We start from the raw sequence: 15,865 nt of genomic DNA, 5'->3' as shown, positions 1-15,865 counted from the left end.
TGGGCTATACTCACTGTATAAGACTACCCCTCTTCCAATGCACACCAGTGGGAAGAATCGTGCCCCATCATTGGTGTCAGTGGGAGGAATAGTGTCCCATCATTGGTGTCAGTGGGAGGAATAGTGTCCCATCATTGGTATTAGTGGGAGGAATAGTGCCCCATCATTGGTATCAGTGTGAGGAATAGTGCCCCATCATTGGTATCAGTGTGAGGAATAGTGCCCCATCATTGGTATCAGTGTGAGGAATAGTGCCCCATCATTGGTATCAGTGTGAGGAATAGTGCCCCATCATTGGTATCAATAGGAGGAATAGTGCCCCATCATTGGTATCAATAGGAGGAATAGTGCCCCATCATTGGTATCAATAGGAGGAATAGTGCCCCATCATTGGTATCAATAGGAGGAATAGTGCCCCATCATTGGTATTAGTGGGAGGAATAGAGCCCCATCTTTGGTGTCAGTGGGAAGAATCGTGCCCCATCATTGGTGTCAGTGGGAGGGACAGCACCCCATCATTGGTGTCAGTGGGAGGAATAGTACCCCATCATTGGTATCAGTGGCAGGAATAGTGCCCCATCATTAGTATCAGTGGGGGGAATAGTGCCCCATCTTTGGTGTCAGTGGGAGGAATAGTGTCCCAACATTTGTGTCAGTGGGAGGAATAGTGTCCCAACATTGGTGTCAGTGGGAGTAATAGTATCCCATCATTGGTGTCGGGGGGGGGGGGGGGTGGAATAGTGCCCCATCGTTGGTGTCAGTAGGGGGTGGAATAGTGCCCCATCGTTGGTGTCAGTGGGGGGGTGAGGAATAGTGCCCCATGATTGGTGTCAGTGGGGGGGGGGAAGTGCCCCATCGTTGGTGTCAGTGGGAGGAATAATGCCCCATCATTTTTATCAGTGACACCAATGATGGGGCACTATTCCTCCCACTGACACCAATGACACTTGCTGACCCCTGTTCTAGTATGGTGCTGCTGCAGCCAGCATATGTGGTTGCAGCAGCACCTCTGTATGGCACACTTACCGGGCGCTCCTTCACTCAATTTTCGCGGGGCTGCTCGGCTCCGCCTCCTTGCCGGTGATTGGCCGCCTGTGTGCCTTTCCTGAGCTACAGTTCTGGCAGCCAATCACCGATGAGGAGGCGTAGCTGAGCAGCCGCGCGAACATCCAGTGGACGAACTGAATGAAGGAGCAGCCGCGCTTCCTGGACCGGATCGTCGTGGGACCGGAGCCAGGTAAGGAACAGCAGCCCCTGCCCACCCCTGTATTCATTGTCCCTTCTGTTGGAAGGGGGGGGGGGCGGCCCCCTAAAAAGTGTCAGCATGCCGTATACCGGCGTATAAGACGACCCCTGACTTTTGAGAAGATTTTCAAAGGGTAAAAAGTCGTCTTATACGCCGGAAAATACGGTACATTATTTTACGCTGAAGCAATGCTTCTATATTTAATCGTAAAACCAAGTATGATACCCTTTTGGGTACCTACGCATATGCTTTGTTTAAAGGGGTTCTAAAGGCTCCAGGTTTTTTACCTTAGACTCTCATGGACATCGCTGGATCAGGATGGGGCTCAGATAAGTGTGGGGGGGTTGCTAAGGTAAAAAACCTTGAGCCTTTCGAACCACTTTAAACAAAGCATATGCGTAGGTACCCAAAAGGGTATCGTACTAGGTCTCCTCTTCCACAAAAATTCCTAATCACTCCCCCTAAACAACCCAAAATGGACTTCACAAGGGCAGGGGAGCCCAGGGGGAACAAATCACAGGGCACCCATCATTACTGGGTACCGTTGCCTGTGGCCTTACTTTCAAAGTAAACCTCAATAACAAAAGGCATGTGGATTGTCTTTGTACCCTTGCCATGCCATAAATGTAATCCTTTACGAGTCTCCCTGTGTACTGATTGCACTTTCATGGGTAAATACACTGATTTGCCAGTTCACCCCAGCATATTTCCAAAGAGAATTCAGTGGGTAAATGTTGATTTCACGAGTTACAGCAAGCATTTCTTCCTATTGAATAGATGTTGGTCAAAGTTACTTGCCTCCGACAATGTGCTTTATGAATAGGGAAAACGTCTGGCATTATTTAACATGGCAAAGTGCAGAGTCCCTAGCAATCAATCAAACCATGTCTGTCTGTGAAGCTGAAATCCAACTGGTTCCCATGGATTGCTACCCCAAACTTCAGTTTTGCACTTTCTCCATGAATAACCCAAACACGTTATTATCAGAAATCGCTATAGCATTTTACTGTGAATATGTAAAATGAATGTTTTGTATAAAAAGGTACTTGCACTAGCTAATTAAATATTTTAGGCTTCTTGCACACGGGCACCTGGGGCCATAAAATAAAAAAATTGTGCATTTCCCAATCTGTGCTGGTCACAGTCACCACAAGTGCTGGTTAGTCACCCATAGAAATCAATGGCTTTAGGCTAAGTTCACACTAGCTTTGTCAGCAGGCATCAGACAGGCGTTTGGGAGCAAAGAAAGTTCATAAGAAAGTTCGTAAGAAAGTTTGTTTGTTATGGAGGCTGTCATCCTGCTGTATACAAGGCTGTGAGTTCCTAGGAGCTGTGGAAATTTGTATTTGTTACTCGAAAATGTGTATGATGTCCTTAAATAAATGCTGGTTTTTATCCTTTGAAATGTGAGTGGTTTGGCATGAATTAATTATAAAAGGGGCATAACAGTATCACACTATTAGTTTTTTTTCTCCCTTTTGGAACTTGGTGGTGTGGCGAGGAGACGATTGAAGAATCGCCCATAGGTTTGAGGTGGAAAATAGGAGTCCTCAAAGGGAGTCCAGGAGCCCTAAATAATCCTGAAAGGTGTTTTACTCACCAATATCTGGTGAGTGCGGTTTATGTTGGTTTTTGGCACTGGTGGATGGTGGAAGAATTATTTGAAGCACTGAAGTTTTATATTTTTTAAGAAAGTTTTTTTAGATCACTGGACTTTTATATATATATTTTTTTAGATTTTTGTGTCACGGTATTGTGGTCACTTATTTTCATCACTGGACTTTGAAAATTATTTTATATTTATTTATTATTTATTAATTGTGTTTTGCGCTGGTTTATATTGGAATATTTGTTTTGGTTTATATACCTATGCACAGCAGCATTTCACTTATAACTGTTTGTCAATAGATTGGTCCTGGGCGCTGTGTTTTTTTCTGATACAAACCATACACCACTGGATGCAGACTGTCTGTGTACAAACATGTATATTGTGGGGTTGATTTAATAAAACTGGGGAGTGTAGAATCTGGTGCAGCTCTGCATAGAAACCAATCAGCTTCCAGGTTTTATTGGTAAATCTCAAATAAAATGAGCTGAAGTTAGAAGCTGATTGGCTACCATGCACAGCTGCACCAGATTTTGCACTCTCCAGTTTTAGTAAATCAACCCTAAGTGTTCAGACAAACAGACAAATATAACCCTTAATACATTGATTTGCAAGGAATTCTAGCATCTAAGTGGAAAATCACTATCTGCTGGCTGTTTAGGTTGTATCCTCTCCTTATGGACTCTTGTGTCCTAGCAGTGAATTCCCAACAGTGCCTTTTGTACCCTGAAAACATTTTACTCTAAGGGCTCATGTACACTACAGCCGATAAACTCACTTTCAGGCGCTTTTCTGCGTTTTTTTTTCAGCAGCCCCTGAACGCTCCCTAATGTTTTCCTATGTGTTCATGTACACTATGTTGTTTACAGGTAGTTGAGTTTACAGTCGTTTTTTTTAATGCACCAAACTTGCGTTCAGGAGTAAATTTTATCAGCATTTCAAACGACAAATGTTTGTAAATGTGGCTAACTGCGTTTTATAAGCGTTTGCGTTTAGAAGTGTTTCTTAACAGTTCCATATCCAAATGCTGTCCATTTCCCATGTATTCAAATGGCCCTAGTACACCAGCGCAGTCAGTTCCAGGTTTTGCGTGAAGGAAAAAATGGTATAACGCGCTGCATTATGCTCATGATGGGATCCATAGTGAATACAACCAGAAAAGATAGGAAATCTCAACACATACTGCTCTCTCTGATTCTGTTCTCTCTCTTTCTCACAAAATGTCTGAAATAGTCAGTTTTTTTACTGTTTTTCAGTGTATTCTGGGCATTTTGGAAGGTCTCCTGAGGTTATCTTTTCTAAACATAAATGCGGTATGCAAACGCAGCTAAACTGACATTTTTTAACCTACGTTTTCCAGCAGTCAGTTTCCATTGTTCAGAAATGTTTTTCAAACGTCCCGTGTACATAGAGCCTTAGTCCTTGTGCACACTTGACGTTTTTACAGCGGCTGTTTTTGACGTTTTGTTCTACAGCTAGTAAACTCCCCAGCATGTTATCCTATGTCCATGCGCACATAGGCTTTAATCAGCATTTTTTGGCAGGAACCCAGGACTGGTGGGTTTCTAGAGGAGTTTTTTTAGCTGTAAAAACGCTCTAATGCTGAAAAGCATGGTAAAAAGGCACAAACCGGCGTTTTCGGACTTTTTTTGACCAAGAGGAAAAAATTTTTTTTTTGCAAAAAAAGAAAAATGCTAAAAAACGCAGACGTGTAAAAATGCTGCTAAATGCGGCAAAACGGCGCTAAATACTAATGCAAAAAAGCTAAACTCCCAAAAAAACAAGTTTTTAACATGACGTTACACAGCTAAAGTTGCCAGTAGAGATGAGCAAATTATTCAAAAATTCGATTCAGCTGATTCGGCGAATTCGCGGAATAAATTCGATTCGAGTCGAATATATTCGCTGCGAATTTAACTTATAAAAAGGGTGTTTCTAGGCTTCAAAGAGCCTTTATATTAGTGCAGAACACTGTACCTTTAATTTAAATGCCCTTGGAGTCTGCTGGGGAAGAGAAATAATACTGTCAGTCAGTATGACATGCAGATGAGTGCCGTCGATCTTAGAATCACCGCACACTTCACTCATTTGGGCAGTCACGGGGCCAAAACCAGAGTGTGGAGCCACAGTGTGGCGGTGGAGGCAGCAGCAATGGGAGGCCATACAGCACCCTATGAAAAAATGGAACCCACCAGCAGTGTGAGGAGACCTGAAAGTGGCACATGGCAGAGTGTGGCGATGGAGACAGCAGCAATGGGAGGCCGTACAGGGACCCATGACACACTCTGGACCTGGCAGCAGCATGAGGAGACGGTACAGGGGCCCATGACAGATTACGGGCCTGGCAGCAGCATGAGGAGTCGGTACGGGGGCCCATGGCAGATTACGGGCCTGGCAGCAGCAATGGGAGGCCCGTAATCTGCCAGCACCCTATGACAAAATGGAACCCACCAGCAGTGTGAGGAGACCTGAAAGTGGCACATGTTTGGGGCATGATTCATGGCGGATTTAGTCAGTTGTGTCAGGAACTGGTGGTTTGAAATCCAGACTAATCCACGCCTGATTCATTTTCACAAACGGGAGTCTCTCCACACTTTGGGTGGACAGTCGTGTCCTCCGCGGAGTTACAATACCTCCTGCCGCACTAAACACGCGCTCCGATGCCACGCTACTGGCCGGGCATGACAGCCTTTCAAGGGCAAATTCAGCTAGTTGGGGCCAAAGGTCAAGTTTCATTGCCCAGTAGTCAAAGGGATTGTCTAGCTCGGTTGGCAGGGTGCTGTCCAAGTAGGCCCAAGCCTGTTGTTTGAGGTCCTGCTCCAGGTCCACCTGATGCTGCTGCGGCTGCGGCTGGTTAGTAGTTTCCTCACTGCGCTGGTGAAGAAAGCTACTCATCATCGACTGCAGACTGAGGCAGCCGCTGCTGGTGGAGCTGCCACTGCTCCTACCACCCCACCCCTCCCCTGCTGCCATGGCAGCGGAACGCGAGCGCACAGGGCCCACAGTGTCTGAGGATGGACGTTGGCGCAGAAAGGCAGAGACCAACTGACTACATAGGTGGTTTTTATAGTACGTTATTTTGGCCTCCCTCTCAGCAGGTGTGAAAAAGGCCACCATTTTTGAACGGTAGCGAGGGTCCAACAAGGTGGACAGCCAAAAGTCATCCCTCTGTCTGATGGTTATTATTCGGCTGTCGCTACGCAAGCAACCGAGCATGCTATGGGCCATTTGTGCCAAGGAATGCGAGGGACTCCCTGCCTCCATCTCCACAGCATACTGCCACGGTGCGTCTGGGTCCTCTGTCTCCTCCTCCTCCTCTACCAGATGCTCCTGCTCCTCCACTCCTGTCCGCTGAGTGGAAAAACCACCCATTTCACTCAATAATTCCTGAGCACCAATGTCCTCCTCTACCTCCTCCTCTTCTTCCTGTCCTGCCCCCACAGGGGTCATGTGGCGTTGAGATCTGTGCGCCACGTCTACCGCACCCTGACCAGCCATTGTTAACAGCATTTGTTCCAGGACGTGCAACAGAGGAATGACGTCGTTCATCCCATAGTCCTGCCGACTCACGAATAGCGTGGCCTCCTCAAAGGGCCTGAGCAAGCGGCAGGTGTCACGCATGAGCTGCCAATGGCTGACATCTAAGTTACACAGGGGAGTACCTTTATCCGCTTGTAACATCAGGAAATTGGTGATGGCCTTTCGCTGTTCGTAAAGGCGGTCTAACATATGTAGGGTTGAATTCCACCTTGTTGCAACGTCGCAGATCAGGCGATGCTGTGGAATTCCGTTCTGCCGCTGCAGCTCAAGGAGGGTGTGCTTTGCGGTGTAGGAATGGCTGAAATGCATGCAAAGTTTACGTGACATTTTAAGGATGTCTTGCAGTGGGATGGTGGATTTTAGGAACCGCTTGACAACCAGATTGAACACGTGAGCCATGCATGGCGCATGGCACAACCTTCCTTGACGCAGAGCAGACACCATGTTCTTTCCGTTGTCGGTCAACATGGTTCCGATTTTCAGTTTGTGCGGAGACAGCCATCTGTCGATTTCTCTGTTCATTACACTCAGAAGTTCCTCCCCTGTGTGACTACGTTCGCCAAGGCATACCAGGTGCAGCACAGCGTGACACCGTTGCGCCCTGCACATGTGATATGCCAGTCGGGTAATGGGACTTGGCACGGGGGTGGCGGCTGAGGACACGGCGGAAGAAGAGGTGGTAGAGGCGGACATCTTTGCTGGACCAAGGACGTGCAAACGTGGAGGCAAAAGCGGCGTGACCTGTCCAAGTTGCTAGTGCGGCTGTGCCGGCACCACGTTCACCCAGTGGGCCGTAAATGACATGTACTGTCCCTGACCGTAGTTACAGCTCCACACGTCGGCGCTGCCGTGCACTTTGGCAGAGACCGACATGTTCAAAGACTGGCCCACCATCTCTTCTACATGTGAATACAGGGCTGGCACTGCCTTTTTGGCGAAGAAATGCCGGCTTGGCACTCTCCACCGCGGCTCGGCACAAGCCATCATTTCTCGGAAAGGTGCTGAGTCCACCACTTGGAAAGGGAGGGACTGCAGCACCAGCAACTTGGACAGGAGGACGTTCAGCTTCTGCACCGTCGGGTGCGTGCTCGCAAACTGTTGTCTCTTGGAAACGGATTCCAAGAAAGACTGCTGACGGAATCCGTGAAGAGGAGTAGCAGGAGAAGGAGCATCTGAACGAGCGGAAGATGCCAACGAGCGACAACTCCCCTCAGCAGAGGTGTTGGAGCCTTGACTGGCTGATAGAGGGCGATTGACGTCGGGTGACGGAGCAAGTAACGGAGCGGGTGATGGAGCGGGGGCTGGGGCAGGCAGAACCGCCGTATCTTTATCACGGTTTTCCCAGGCCACCGAATGGCGACGCTGCATATGCTGACGCAACGCTGTAGTCCCAACATGGGCCCCCTGGCCACGCTTGACTTTCTGGCCACATAGTCGACATACGGCTACGTTTACTTCCTCGGGCGGCTTGACGAAAAATTGCCACACCGCCGAGTAGGAAACTTTGCCCCCGCTACTCCTCACTGGCTGACTGCTACTTCCTCCGTGCACACCGGCACCACTACTGGCCGTGGTGGTAGGCTGCAGTGGAGCTGGTGCTCTACTCCGTGGCCGTTTGCCTCCACTGACACTGCTGCGACCCTGCTGCCTCCTGGGCAACCCACCGACTGTTTTGCTCGCTGCCAAGCTGGCACCCTCTTCTCCTGATGATGCGGAAGCAATAGCCTGATGACGACGAGGCTGCCAAGTGCGATCAGCCTCATCATCCTCAATTAGGGTCTCCGCCTCACTACTAGCCCCCTCGGCTGCGTGTGGGTCAGGAGACAGACCTGTCTCTAGACCGGCTACCGAGCCACTCTCCTCGCCAGTACTTCTTCGCCTGGCTGCTGAAGAGGCGGATGTCTCCCCCCGTTCCTGACCGCCCTCTGTTAGCTCTTCCTCACTGTACAGTGGGGCTGAGCCCACAGCATGCGATACTTCGCTTGGTGAGGGAACACCAAAGGACAGGGGCAGGTAGAGGACACGTGATTTCAGTGGGCTTGCTCCCGGGCCATGCCAACTAACGGTTGTGTCTGACGTACCCACCGACCGTTGGCTGTAGGTGTCAGAGGTGACCTGGGAAGAGGAAGACGACCGAGCCAACCAATCGATGACGGCAGGGTTGTCGGTGGAGACGCGACCGCTGGATGACACCGGGAGCACTGGCCTCTGGCTGCGACTAGTGCTGCCTCGACCCCTTCCTCTGCTGCCACGTCTGCTCGCTCCTGAAACATTGCCTCCTCTGCCACTCCTCTGCATGTTGTCTGACATACTCTTTAATTCAACGATTCTGTGTCCCTGAGTAACGATTCTGTGTCCCTGAGTAACGATTCTGTGTCCCTGAGTAACAATTCTGTGTCCCTGAGTAACAATTCTGTGTCCCTCAGTAACAATTCTGTGTCTGTCCCTGAGTAACAATTCTGTGTCCCTGAGTAACGATTCTGTGGCCCTAAAGTCTCTCTGGCCCTAACTCTGTCCCTAATACAGACAGGTCTGTCTCTCTTGAATGACCGGAGGCTAATGGAGAATTGTAAGATGGCCGCAATTTATAGCTCCACCATTACACAGGGCTGGCTGGCTGCTGATTGGCTAATGCGATCACATGTCATGAATGAATGCATTATGGGTCAGCGCGCCTTGTCTGCGCGCCTTCCCAGAGATCCCCGCTCCGTCGCCACACATGTCGCCGCCATTTTTGGGAAAATTCGATTCGTGCATCTGAAGTTTGCTAATTTTCGGATTCGGCGCGAATCGAATTTTTCCTGATCTTCGAAACGAATTCCACTTCGCCATGTTCGATTCGCTCATCTGTAGTTACCAGCGTTATCTGTCCAGTGTGCATGAGGACTGAGTCTCGTATGTAAAACATGTAATCAAAGGTTATTTCACATCCTAGGTTGTGAAAACCCTGTGAGAAATAGAACATATGTCCATTTTGCCTTGAAAGAAAAGGTTTCTTTTTTGGGTGAATTCAAGGTAAAGGGCAAGGTTTTGTTGAAACAGAATGAAAGAAATAAAACACTCAAAAGATCCTGCTTATTTTAGGATTTTACAATTATTGTAGGTACATAGAGAATAATGTACAGGACAATTCAGGTGGCTGATAAAGCAGTTTCTAAACAGTGTACTGTATTTGGTTGAAGACAAGCAACCCATCAATGCGGACCTGCAGTAAAAATGCAAGGGTTGTACCATATTTTTAATGATATATACATTTTTTTTTTGCTGAAAAAATAAAATATACTTTATTTTCTATGGAATATATAAAAAAAACCAAAATAATTAATTGGGGTATATCCCCCCCAGCACATGAATACACTACATTACAATACATTTCCAATCACACAATAAATACATCTGCTCTGCAGTATGATGCGTAATGTGTTGTGCGGAGCAAAGTTCCCTTACCCGAAAACAGTCTGTGGCTCCTAAGGTGTCACTGAAAATACCTAGCAGAGCAATGTCAGACGTGTAGTGCCTAGTTAGACCCTTGTCCCGCATGGCCTAAATGACACCGCAACACAAACTATGTTACATTTCAACAAGTGACAGTTGTGATGGGGGTAGGAAAGAAGGATGAGGGAGGGGAAAGAGTTCACAGGCCCGACACTTTATTGGAAGGACAGAGACCCGAAAGGGAGAGTGTGGGGGGGGGGGGGGTAAGGAAATCATCTTCAGATGTCCTCTTACTCCTTAGGGCTTGTTCACACTTGACTTCTTCCCAATGCCCCTATAGCGTTTGACAGGCTTTAAGGAGCATTTTTAATGCTCCCCAAACGCCCTATGCGTGGTTTTGAGGTGTTTTACAGGTGTTAAAACTGCACTGCAAACACCTATAATTAAGTTAATGGTATTAACATAGTTACATAGTTAGTCTGGCTGAAAAAAGACAAAAGTCCATCCAGTTCAACCATTAAAAAAAAGTTATAATCCTACACCCACAGTTGATTCAGAGGAAGGCAAAAAACCCAGCAAAGCATGATCCAATTTGCTCCTGCAGGGAAAAAAATTCCTTCCTAATCCCCCGAAAGGCAATCAGATATTCCCTGGATCAGCTTTACCTATAAATGTCAGTATCCAGTTATATTCTGTGTATCTAAGAAAGAATCCAGGCCTTTTCTTAACCTCCTTAGCAGTATTCCCGAGTGTAGCTCGGGGTAACATTTCAGTACCAAGAGCGGTAACCCCGAGCTACACTCGGGAATACCATGCGGCACTGCTCCGGCATTTGTTCTTCACTTACCTTACCCTTCGCTCCCACGATGTGTCCCCTGCAGTGTCCCCGGCTATCTCCTTCGGCGGATGCCGGCATCCGGCTTCTGTGTCCTGTCCCTGTGACGTTGGGACGTACGGGCGCCGGCGGCGGCTGGAAATTTAAAAGTTTTAAAAAATGTCTTTTTTTTTTTTTTTACATTTTCCATAGTAAAACATTGCTGTCTCAACCCATTTCACATACATTTTGTCCCTAGTGCTTTGTCCTGCGCCCCGCCTGCATTTTGTCTGTTCTTTCTGCCTGGAAACTGAGAAACATCCATGGCGTCCAAAAAGCGTCCCTTTTAGGTCAAAAGCGGTTTATATCAGCTAGAGAACAGCGATAGTAAATCAGAACCACTTGCAGAATTGAGTGATAATGATTCGTGGGGGAAATTCGTCATCAGACACTGAAAATGATTTTGCGACTTTGCTCAGCAATGTGCGAACTTATTATGGCGCTATATTTCAAATTTCAGTGTTTTTGGTTTGATTACATTATTGAATTAAATGTATTATTATTATATTATTATTTTTTATGATTATTTATTAAATTATAATTTATGATTTTGTGTTTCAAATTTTATCATATCCGGGATGTTTACTAGACTCTTGTTTGGACAGATTTCAGTGAGTTATTCCTAAATATTACAGCCTACAATAAAAAAAACTACATATTTCCATGCAAAATAATGGTACCTTTTTCAGCACCAAAAATCTGAAATAATCATACCGCCAGGGAGGTTAAAGCAATCCACTGAGCTGGCCAGAACCAACTCTTGAGGGAGTCTATTCCACATTTTCACAGCTCTTACTGTGAAAAAACCCTTCCGTGTTTTGGAGGTTAAATTTCTTTTCCTCCAGATTTAAAGAGTGCCCCTTTGTCCTCTGTGATGACTTCAGGGTGAATAGCTCTATACCAAGTTCACTATATGAACCACTGATGTATTTATACATGTTGATCATATCCCCCCTTAATCTCCTCTTCTCAAGAGAAAATAAGTTCAGTTCCTCTAATCTTTCCTCATAGCTGATCTCCTCCGTGCCTCTTATCAGTTTGGTTGCCCTTCTCTGTACTTTCTCCAGTTCCCCAATGTTCTTTTTGTGAATTGGTGCCCAAAACTGAACTGCATATTCCAGATGAGGTGTTACTAATGGTTTGTACCGGGGTAATATGATATCTCTCTCTCTGGAGTCTATACCTCTTTTAATACAAGAGAGGATTTTTTGCATGCCATTATTAAGCTTGTGATCTACCAGAACTCCCAGATCCTTCTCCATCATTGATTCCCCCAGTTGCACTCCCCCTAGTATGTATGATGTATGCATATTCTTAGCCCCCAAGTGCAGACCTTACATTTATCAACATTAAACCTCATTTGCCACATAGTTGCCCAATTAAACAGTGCATTGAGGTCGGCTTGTAAGTTGGAGACATCCTGTAAGGACGTTATTCTACTGCACGGCTTGGTGTCATCTGCAAAGACTGAAATGGGGTTTTTAATCCCAGACCCTATATTGTTTATAAATATATTAAAAAGTAAGGGTCCCAACACTGAACCTTGGGGTACACCAATGACAACCCTAGACCATTCAGAGTATGAATCATTAACCACTACTCTTTGAATACGATCTTTTAGCCCGGCAACGCCCCACAAACTCCTGACAGGCATTTGATGAGCGTCACCATAGACTTGAAAGGAGGAGTTGAAGCCTTTCAATGCCACCCAGACTCCACATGCAGGCGTCAATTTTGCCACAATGCTAACGCTTCAGTGTGAACAGCATTGTGTGCTACCATATGTATAATTTTCATAGGCATTTGAGGAGCGTTAAAAACGCTCCTCAAACACCTGCAAAAAGCCTGCTTGCTTACAAAGCTAGTGTGAACCTAGCCTTAAAGTCCATAAGGTTATAGTCTCTGAGATACATAAATATTTATTGCCCTTGCTATAGTGTAAGCCTCAAAGTACAACAGACTACTCCAACTGCCACTCCACGTGCTCCCATGTTTGCACTGATGGTGATTAAACAATTATAAAGAGAGTAGTACTACCTAATACCGATTTTGTAATGCCAAAGATTTCCATGTAATAAATTTAAAAAATAAATATAAACAAAGCATGTGCCAAATCTTTTCAAGGTAAGTGCAACTTATGGTATAGAAAGTGCAAAAAAATGTGCAATAAAAGCATCCATCCAAAGGTGCTTCCAAGCTTTAAAGTGCCAACCTCTTCAGCCCCCGATAAGTGCTGCTGCTTTCCAAGTTGCTCCAAAAGAATGCTCACTCACCAGAGGTAGTTGACCTCTTGTATAATTGGAAGGTCAATATGCACTCAATGTATCTCATATACAAACTTAGCCTGCTGGAATTTTTTTCAGAATTTGTAAAATAAATGCAGAGGAAAGATGATTTTTCACCAAGATAGCTGTAGCAAGTGCTGGTGTGTGGCTTGCAGCTTTTCCATCCATAAAAGTGGGTTTAGCACCTGTCCTGCTGTGCCTCATCCATGTGGGGACCCATCTTTGCATTCTATTGGACTATGTGGAAAGACAGCCCCTACCACCTTTAACACCATATATACTATGGCCGCTGTCCAGCCCACTGATGGTTTGTGTTCTTGATGTTAGAATGTATTTTGAACAATAAAAAGGACTAAAAAAGGGGTTAACCAAGGGCCAAAACAGCTGAAATAGGAGGGATTAAATTCAAAATCACCCTGTATTAATATCGGCTACCATACGATTGCTGACTCACTCGTAGAAAACATAAATGAAAATAGGTGGGTGTGGTCACTGAAACTCATGCTCAAGACATATGTGCATAGGGAAAGGGTTCCCCAAAAAAGGTTGTTTCATGTGGGACCATGCAGCTTTATCAAAGGGGTTTATTTGAAGAAACAAGACCAATGTGCATTGCAAAAATCTACACACAGAAGCTGAGCACACCACCACCGTAACTTCACCAAACTAAAAAGACAACCTTGTCTCGTCACCTTAGCAGCTGCTCATACACACTTAGGGGAAGGGGGCAAGAAAGGCTAAAGGTGCAACTTGGGAACATATGGGGCAGTAAACCATGTATTAAATGTGAGGGCTAGATGATAGTCATTCAATAGTGTCTCATGTAATGGAGATAGGAGTCAGGTTGGGGACCGGTTGTCCTATAGCCATATATAATAGGTGATTGTAGGATGCCTGAGAGTCCAATTACATTTGCAAATAAGGCTTGCCAGTTGATGGCAGTCCAGGTAGACATGTCCCATTATTTGCTATTTAGGCCATGTAATGTGCCACCATCCACTCCTTTAACACACAGTTACCAAGTTGCCAGATTCATGAATAGCAGTGTAAATATACAAGTATTCAGTTTCTCACCATCCCTTAGAAATTCGCTGGGCTTAAACCCATCAAGTCACAAGTAGTTCCTTAACTGTACTGCTAGATGTCGTCAGAGCCCATTTCTCATAGACTGTACAGCGTTGCCAGTAGTGGAGATCCATCCTGTATAATGTATGTATGGCAACGAATGCTGGATGCCCAGACATGTGATGGAGGTCAGATGAGACGGCCGCAGAACATGGTGATGTCATGCCCAAGGTGTGCATAGAGAGGTGCATATGTGAATAAAAACACTCAACATAGTGTAGCATATGAATACTATAATGTATATTTAAAAAAAAGAGTGTACTCACATTAAAAAGTGTCCTATTGGGACACTGCAGTGAAAAACGCCTGTGATCTGAGATTCTCCTGAGGAAATCGCTTGGTGTGACGTAACGCGTATAATGGGCCAATGACGTCAAGCCACAATACTGGAAGTTCATGAGCCACCATCTTGGGATTTCTCTGAGTATACCAAAAATAACAAATCACAGGCGTTTTCACTGCATTGTCCCAGTAGGACACTTAATAATGTGAGTGCACTGTTTTTTTTAAATAAACATTATAGTATTCATATACTACACTATGTTGAGCGTTTCTGTTCACATATGCGGAGGATGTGGAGGATAAGAAGCAGGTGGAGCCATTTGGAGCAAAGTGAGGAGCAGAGTGGATTCTGGAAAGCCTTATACCTACCTGGGTCAAAAGGGAAAAGTGCTGTTTTACCTGTGTAAGAGTCAAAGAGGTGAGAGTACATATGTATGACATTGGTGGAGGAGCACAAATAAGTGTGGTTTTTGGACACATGGAAGAAAGGAGCATCTATTTGCATAAGTTATACGCACTGATTTTATCACATATAAAGGACTGTAGTTCTTTTGAATATATGGTATTATAATATATATATACAGTGTACACACACACACACCTCGGTTTACGAACACCTCGGTTAACATAATTTTCGGTTTACGAATGAAAATCCATGGAAAATTAATACCTCGGTTTACAAATTTTTTTCGCAATACGAATTCATTAGTTTTCAATGCATTTACGAATACATTTTTAATCATGCCCCTGTACAGTATTTATGCCTTTTTTAAGTGCACTTTAAAAAGAGTTTTGAACAGATAAAAAAAAGTCTTATTTTTTTCTGACCTCTGGAACGGATTAATTGGTGTTCAATGCATTCCTATGGGAAACCGCGTTTCGGTTTACGAATTTGTTGCAATACAAGAAGTCCCACAGAACTAATTAAATTTGTAAACCGAGGTACACCTGTATGTGTATGTATGAGTGTGTGTATATGTGTATACACGTGTGTGTGTGTGTGTGTGTGTGTATATGTATATGTATACAGTATGTGTGTGTATGTATACAGTGGGGAAAAAAAGTATTTAGTCAGCCACCAATTGTGCAAGTTCTCCCACATAAAAAGATGAGAGAGGCCTGTAATTGGCATCATAAGTAGACCTCAACTATGAGAGACAAAATGAGAAAAAAATCCAGACAATCACATTGGCTGATTTGGAAAGAATTTATTTGCAAATTATGGTGGAAAATAATTATTTGGTCAATATCAAAAGTTCATCTCAATACTTTGTTATATATCCTTTGTTGGCAATAACAGAGGTCAAACGTTTCCTGTAAGTCTTCACAAGGTTGGCACATACTGTTGCTGGCATGTTGGCCCATTCCTCCATGCAGATCTCTTCTAGAGCAGTGATGTTTTGGGGCTGTCGCTGGGCAACACGGATATTCAACTCCCTCCAAAGGTTTTCTATGGGGTTGAGATCTGGAGA

The 15,865-nt window shown here is 45.2% G+C and overlaps 1 protein-coding gene across 1 annotated transcript in view; it reads left to right on the top strand.

The window, feature by feature from the left end:
* ARRDC2 (arrestin domain containing 2) overlaps positions 1-15,865 on the top strand; it is a 106,411-nt gene that overhangs the window by 24,607 nt on the left and 65,939 nt on the right. The gene's annotated exons all lie outside the window — the stretch shown is intronic.

Source organism: Staurois parvus, unplaced genomic scaffold (assembly GCF_062004578.1).
Source record: "Staurois parvus isolate SC_StPar_1 unplaced genomic scaffold, SC_StPar_1.0 ptg000062l, whole genome shotgun sequence".
Classification (NCBI taxonomy): domain Eukaryota; kingdom Metazoa; phylum Chordata; class Amphibia; order Anura; family Ranidae; genus Staurois; species Staurois parvus.
The sequence above is the reverse complement of the archived record's forward strand: the minus strand, read 5'-3'. Positions and strand labels throughout refer to the sequence as shown.